This window comes from Pinus tabuliformis, chromosome 7 (assembly GCF_031772625.1).
Source record: "Pinus tabuliformis cultivar Carrire ecotype Pingquan chromosome 7, CPIR1, whole genome shotgun sequence".
Classification (NCBI taxonomy): Eukaryota; Viridiplantae; Streptophyta; class Pinopsida; order Pinales; family Pinaceae; genus Pinus; species Pinus tabuliformis.
Window position 1 is genome coordinate 1,995,746,631 of NC_142293.1, and position 8,095 is coordinate 1,995,754,725.

Below are 8,095 nucleotides of genomic sequence, written 5' to 3' on the forward strand. Positions count from 1 at the left end.
TCTATTTCATTGTCCATTCTTATTGTTCTTCTTTATTCCCTCTCATTTCCTTTTCCTTTTAAATTTAGTTTAGTTTATTTTTTATTTTTTATTACATTTATTTTCTTTAATGCTATCTTGTATTTTTCTTTTCTATCTTCAATAATTATTGACTCCAAACTTAGGTATCGAGTCTTACAAGCATTTGTCTTGTTTGGACACATCTGAAATCATCTATTATGCACTACCATCCATACATTTTCCATTTTTATATTGGGGAGAATTCATGAGAAAATTTATTTTCATATGTGATGAGCCCCAATTTTGGTACAAATTGGGCTCATTTTGGCCTATTATACTTGCTCAAACCATTCATTTTTTATTGCTTATGCATGCATTTCTTAGTTTGTTCATGTTGTTTGTAGGAAGAAGGGTAGGCACTCTATCTACGTGACTAATGCATTATGATTCCAGGTTTTGGCATAAAAAGGGAGCAAAAGACAACGAAAAAGGAGACAAGAAGACAACGAGGTGGCACTGCTGGTTTTTAGGAGAGGATGTCCACGGTCTTGGGGACATTCCTCGTGATTCTCACCAAGAACTCCGAGCTCCAATCCATCTCCCCTCCGAGCTTAGAAGCAGCCAGCTGTTCTACAGGAACAGCAGTTACAACTGTTCTACAGGAACAGCACTTATGACTGTCCTACAGGATCAGCAGTTAAACTCTAGTTGGACAGCCGAGCTCCTAAAATCAAGGACACTTGTTGGATCACTGTTTTGCATAAGTATAGAGGCCGTAGCCTTTGATAGGTTGTTGAAACTTTCGCATTACTATTGTAATTTTGGAGCACAGCTCGGTGTTAGTTCTTGTTGTAAGCCAGTTTTGGCATAACATCAGATTATGAATAAAGAAGGCAGCTGTTGATCTAGCTCTGAGTTTTCTTAAGGAGACTATAGCTCTCAGGTTAGGGTCCAACCTGAGAGCCATAGATCCCCTCTGCTGTAGTGTTGTTTGCATCTCGTTTCGGCACTCTGAGTTTTCATTTTCACATGCAAATTGAATTACAGGTTGTTGAATTAGTCTTTTTCATGGGCAATGATAGGACTGGTTTATGGTTGAATTGCTTTCGGTTGTTTAGTTAGATTAGCAGGTTGACAATACATTGGAGCTCCAGCAAAACAAAAAGGTTGAGGAAGTCTCCACTGCCATCTCCGTTTGGAGATTGGAGTGCAGCCTATACCAGCCACAAAAATACGCATTTCTTTATTTCATGATTGCTGCAAACACAGTCACGTTACGTTAGATGCTTCCACATGATTCACACCTGCACCACACTCCTTCATCACAGCTTCATGCACATTCTCCTTCGCGTTTTGGATTGCTGTTCATTGAATTTACAAGCACAGGTAGTTTAGGTTAATGCATTTTTGGTTTGGTGACAATCATAAGCATTTGTTTCACTTACACTGCTCTCTCTCGTTCCATTACTTTCTCCTCCATCTTGATCACGCATGCAAACACATCTTTGACCCTTGCTCCGCTCTGTTATCTCCCAAAGTCTTTCACTCCTCACGTACTTCCATTCTCTAGCCCTTTCGTTGACCTAGCCCTCTATCTTCCAACCTACTACCTACATTCACTCCCTATCCCCATTCCTCCACCTCTACAGCCATCACCAGCCTCATTCCTACCTTACACATCTCCCCCTACCATTTCATCACTCCTCCATCACACCAAACACTCACGGTAGGTCATCCTGTAGCCATTTGTAGACATCCTGTAGAAACCAGAGTATCCTGTAGGATCCCCTGCATACATCCTGTAGGAGGCCACTCACTTGGTTGCCGAGCTTCTGAATGTGAGGGACCTCTGTGGATGGATGCTAAGGATCCCTAGGGACCTCTCCTAGCCTCCCCAACCTGTCCCATGCTTTCCTTCCTTCTCCATCCCATCTGCACAACCAAACCCTAGTTAGCACAAAATCACAATCATTCCATTCACTTAAAGGAAAAATACAAAAACATGTCTTTTATGATGCAAGCAGCTTAGATCCATGCATTTTCACTTATTAGAGGTAACAACAGCATTGGTAGAGGTTTCATTCACATTCTTTGCATTATAGAGGTTAGACTAGTTAAATTAGGGTTTCCTAGGTTTACATGCTTTGATTTGCTTTCAGTCCATTTTGTCAAGTAGAGTAGTTTTCCTTCGAGAATAGATTTCGTCCATCAATTAGCAAGCTTCTTCTAAGAGCCTATAGAAGTTGGCTTGAGCCCTAGCGGACTTGTGCCAGCTGACCAAGTGACAACTGTGGCAAGAGCTAGTACTTGTGCATATAGCACCGTCGCTTCCAAGTTTGTACGAACTACCGGGTTGATAAAATGAGAGACAGGAAGCCCCAGGAGTTGTAGCATTATTGCTACAATACTGGAGCTCACCATCTTTTTGGCGCCGTTGGCATTCTCGAAAAGGAGGCAGCAGCGGCACTGGCTGCCCTCAGCACACCTCCAAAACCGAAAGAGAAAAGGGAGAGGGAGACCCCTCTACCATCAGAAGCCAGGAGAAGCAAGAGGATGACCACGGGCAAGCCACAGCCTCCACCCAGCAGCCAAACCACTCCAGGGGATGTCCCTACTTCACCCAGTGCAAGGACCCCCTCTAAAACATCAGCCACCCCCGAGAAAGGAAGCCCAAAAATAACTTCCTGGACACGAAAAATAAGCCAGTCGCCTTCTGAAGCCCGGCTCAAGGAAATGAAAAAGGGAGAAGAAGCGCTACCCTCGTCACCACCAGGGAAAGAGAAGGCAGGGCCATCAAAAGCAGAAAAGAAAGAGCCTGTTCCGGTCCCGAGTCCTCGGCTAAGGACAAGGAGCAGGAGCAAGGTTGCTCAAGGATGAGCAAATGGTTCAGCTGGGGGGTGATGATGAGCCCCAATTTTGGTACAAATTGGGCTCATTTTGGCCTATTATACTTGCTCAAACCATTCATTTTTTATTGCTTATGCATGCATTTCTTAGTTTGTTCATGTTGTTTGTAGGAAGAAGGGTAGGCACTCTATCTACGTGACTAATGCATTATGATTCCAGGTTTTGGCATAAAAAGGGAGCAAAAGACAACGAAAAAGGAGACAAGAAGACAACGAGGTGGCACTGCTGGTTTTTAGGAGAGGATGTCCACGGTCTTGGGGACATTCCTCGTGATTCTCACCAAGAACTCCGAGCTCCAATCCATCTCCCCTCCGAGCTTAGAAGCAGCCAGCTGTTCTACAGGAACAGCAGTTACAACTGTTCTATAGGAACAGCACTTATGACTGTCCTACAGGATCAGCAGTTAAACTCTAGTTGGACAGCCGAGCTCCTAAAATCAAGGACACTTGTTGGATCACTGTTTTGCATAAGTATAGAGGCCGTAGCCTTTGATAGGTTGTTGAAACTTTCGCATTACTATTGTAATTTTGGAGCACAGCTCGGTGTTAGTTCTTGTTGTAAGCCAGTTTTGGCATAACATCAGATTATGAATAAAGAAGGCAGCTTTTGATCTAGCTCTGAGTTTTCTTAAGGAGACTATAGCTCTCAGGTTAGGGCCCAACCTGAGAGCCATAGATCCCCTCTGCTGTAGTGTTGTTTGCATTTCGTTTCAGCACTCTGAGTTTTCATTTTCACATGCAAATTGAATTACAGGTTGTTGAATTAGTCTTTTTCATGAGCATAGATAGGACTGGTTTATGGTTGAATTGCTTTCGGTTGTTTAGTTAGATTAGCAGGTTGATAATACATTGGAGCTCCAGCAAAAAAGGTTGAGGAAGTCTCCACTGCCATCTCCGTTTGGAGATTGGAGTGCAGCCTATACCAGCCACAAAAATGCGCATTTCTTTATTTCATGATTGCTGCAAACACAGTCACGTTACGTTAGATGCTTCCACATGATTCACACCTGCACCACACTCCTTCATCACAGCTTCATGCACATTCTCCTTCGCGTTTTGGATTGTTGTTCATTGAATTTACAAGCACAGGTAGTTTAGGTTAATGCATTTTTGGTTTGGTGACAATCATAAGCATTTGTTTCACTTACACTGCTCTCTCTCGTTCCATTACTTTCTCCTCCATCTTGATCACGCATGCAAACACATCTTTGACCCCTGCTCCGCTCTGTTATCTCCCAAAGTCTTTCACTCCTCACGTACTTCCATTCTCTAGCCCTTTCGTTGACCTAGCCCTCTATCTTCCAACCTACTACCTACATTCACTCCCTATCCCCATTCCTCCACCTCTACAGCCATCACCAACCTCATTCCTACCTTACACATCTCCCCCTACCATTTCATCACTCCTCCATCACGCCAAACACTCACGGTAGGTCATCCTGTAGCCATTTGTAGACATCCTGTAGAAACCAGAGTATCCTGTAGGATCCCCTGCAGACATCTTGTAGGAGGCCACTCACTCGGTTGCCGAGCTTCTGAATGTGAGGGACCTCTGTGGATGGATGCTAAGGATCCCTAGGGACCTCTCCTAGCCTCCCCAACCTGTCCCATGCTTTCCTTCCTTCTCCATCCCATCTGCACAACCAAACCCTAGTTAGCACAAAATCACAATCATTCCATTCACTTAAAGGAAAAATACAAAAACATGTCTTTTATGATGCAAGCAGCTTAGATCCATGCATTTTCACTTATTAGAGGTAACAGCAGCATTGGTAGAGGTTTCATTCACATTCTTTGCATTATAGAGGTTAGACTAGTTAAATTAGGGTTTCCTAGGTTTACATGCTTTGATTTGCTTTCAGTCCATTTTGTCAAGTAGAGTAGTTTTCCTTCGAGAATAGCTTTCGTCCATCAATTAGCAAGCTTCTTCTGAGAGCCTATAGAAGTTGGCTTGAGCCCTAGCGGACTTGTGCCAGCTGACCAAGTGACAGCTGCGGCAAGAGCTAGTACTTGTGCATATAGCACCGTCGCTTCCAAGTTTGTACGAACTACCGGGTTGATAAAATGAGAGACAGGAAGCCCCAGGAGTTGTAGCATTATTGCTACAATACTGGAGCTCACCAATATGCATGTTTAACCATACCTTCCAACCTTCTCGTGACACATGGTAAAGAGTAGGTTCACCATTACACTGTAGACAAAGAGACCCATCACTAAGAAAATTAGCACTTGGTGACAACTCATTCATGAGCAAGTTTTGATAGGGGGAATAGTGTCAAAGGCTAGATAAATCTTAGATTATCACTATTAGTGTGAAACTTGGCAGATAATGCTAAAAGTCTTGTGAAATCCATTTCAACAAGAAAATGTTTTGGAAGGTAGATGTTGTATTTCTATAGTCAAGGCACCTTGATATAAGAAACTAACATGTGGCATTGCAATGATAATATCTTGGGTGATCCAATAGATGATGTCTCATTTTGGGATGAGGAAGTGAACCTTTTGTGGCATTAGTGACACATTTCCAAAATTAAATAACGGCCTCTAAATATTAAGGAGATCAACAATCCGTTTTTGTTGGTTTTCCTTCACAAACCATCATGACATCAAATGATCGATGGCACACATTTTATATTAGGGCCAAGATGCGTACCATGAGGAGATTCACCCAAGGAATTTGGAAAACCTTCATACCATGAACAATTATTGACCCAAGCTCCACTTTGGACTTGCGTTAAATGACATGAAAATATTGCATGAGAAATCTAGAAGCCTAATGATGTTTTCTATGAAATAATGCAATAAACATTAAAAATGATAATTTCAATAATATTAATCCTATAAAAAGTTAATAAACGAATAAAATCCTCTTTAACAAGATGATATCCAACTTCAAGATATTCGAAAGCACAAATATGAAATGAGTAAAATGCATAAAATCCTCTTTAACAATATAATCTCTAATGACGAGATATTCAAAGCACAAATATGAAATGGGTATTCAAATGACTCTCCTTGATTGATAAATAGGATATAAAGAGGGCATGATATATAATTCACTCTAGGTCAATATTACCATAACTAATAAACTATTAATGAATAAGGTTTAGGACCCTAACAAATGGTTTTTCCATCACCATTTGTGACTGACGATCTTTTTTTGTGATTTCTTAGCTTCCCATATAACTTATTATGGAGGAATCCTCTTGAACTTGATTACATATTATGTAATGGTTCTATTTTGAAGAGGAAATGAATGTTTATATATAACTCTTCATTCAATATTTAATTTTCTTTGTTTCTTTAATTTTAGAAGCTCAATTTGAGTGGGAATAGTTTGTACTCTTCATTGAATATTTAATTTTCTTTCTTTAATTTTAGAAGTTCAATTTGTGTTGGAATAGTTTGTCTAACTTCCATTTTTACGAAGGACATGTGGAAAATACTATGAATGCATAAAGAAGGGAAATCTACCTCATAATCCACTTTTCCAATCTTATGAAGGATTAAATAGATTTTATAAAATTTTGGAGCTAGTTTTTATTTTTTCTTTTGTTTAAGAGAAGCTTGCTTGTATGAATGGAGTTGAAAATATACCCAATCCTCCACCATGAAGTGTCTTTCATTGTGATTTTGATCTACTTGCTACTTCATCTAGTTCTTGGCCATTTGAAGGTTTTCTTTAATTATTTTCAAAGTTTGATGAGTTTTTGACAATGTGTGAATCTATCGCTGGTACTTTGGAATGATCTTTCAAAAAAGAGGTGATACTAGGAGCTCAATATCCATAAATATCTTGACATCAAGATATTTAAGTAGTTGTATGTTTGGTTGTATTATACCACCACTTTGTTAGAGGAGCCACATGACCATTAAGATTGTTCATTTGAAGGATATCAACAATGGTAAACCTCCTAACGTTAATTGACTATTTTTTTTTTCACCATTTTTGTTTTGATGATATGTTGAAATCACAGTTAACTTGTTCCCATTGTCCATAAATCCTTCCAAAAATTTCTTGTGTCTTTAGATCTCTATCAATAATGATTACCCTAAGAAATACATGAAGCCTATGAATTTCTTTTTGAAAACATCGATCACTTGTCTTGCAGCATATATAATTCTCATTACACAAACAAAAACATATTTTGTGACTTTATTCATGACCACAAAAATGACGTCCTTACCTCCATATTTTGGAAATCTTGTAATGAAATCCATTAATATCTCTTTTCATATTTGACTAGGTATGTGTAAGATTTGAAGTAACCCTAGAGTATTAACAATACTTTTTGTTGTTTGGAACACTTGATATTCTCTTACAAATTTCAAATATTCTTCTTCATTCCTTCCCCACAAAATAATTTTTTTATCATTCAATATCCTGAAGGAGTCCTCAATATCCTGTCATAGGAGAGCTATGATATTCCCTTAATATTTGTTGGTTCAACTTTGATTGAGGAGATATAAATATTTTATCTTGACACCAAAGCTTGTCTTTCTTCCAATCCTAATGTTTTATAGACATCATATTTTTTGCGTAGTAATATTATCTTCTTGCCATTCACGAGCCTCTTTGTGTGACATAATAATCACAATGATAATGTTATATAAAATAGATGCTTCTTCTATTCTTGAGAAGGTATATGCTACTAAATTATACTTCCCTTTCTTTTATATTATGTCAAAATGAAACTTTTGTATTTGTATTTTAATTATCCATTTTTGTTTATCTTCTAAAGACAACCTTTGCTCTAAAAAGTATTTTAGGATGGTGCGATCCATCTTGACTTAAAATGCCTTCCAATAAAATAATGTCAAAAAGATCCATAAATAGTAGGTTGAAGGCCCATTCATCAACCTATAAGAATAAATTTGTCAATTTCTACATTCACAAGTATGTTGAGTTCATGGCTCTAGAATGTATGGCTTTATGTCAATCTAGTTCCAAGGTTTGATTTGTTGTATTCAAATAGTTATAGTAATTTAACCCCAACAAAACAAACAAACAATTCAAATAGTTATAATAATATATACATGAACAAAACAAACAACACAAATATCATAAATGGAACTGTTGAGTCTTGAAAATGTCATTCATTTCCATTTCACTTTCACTATTATGTCCATTATATCACCTCCATTTCATCTCCATTTCACTACTATGTCACCACATTCATCCCACTTTC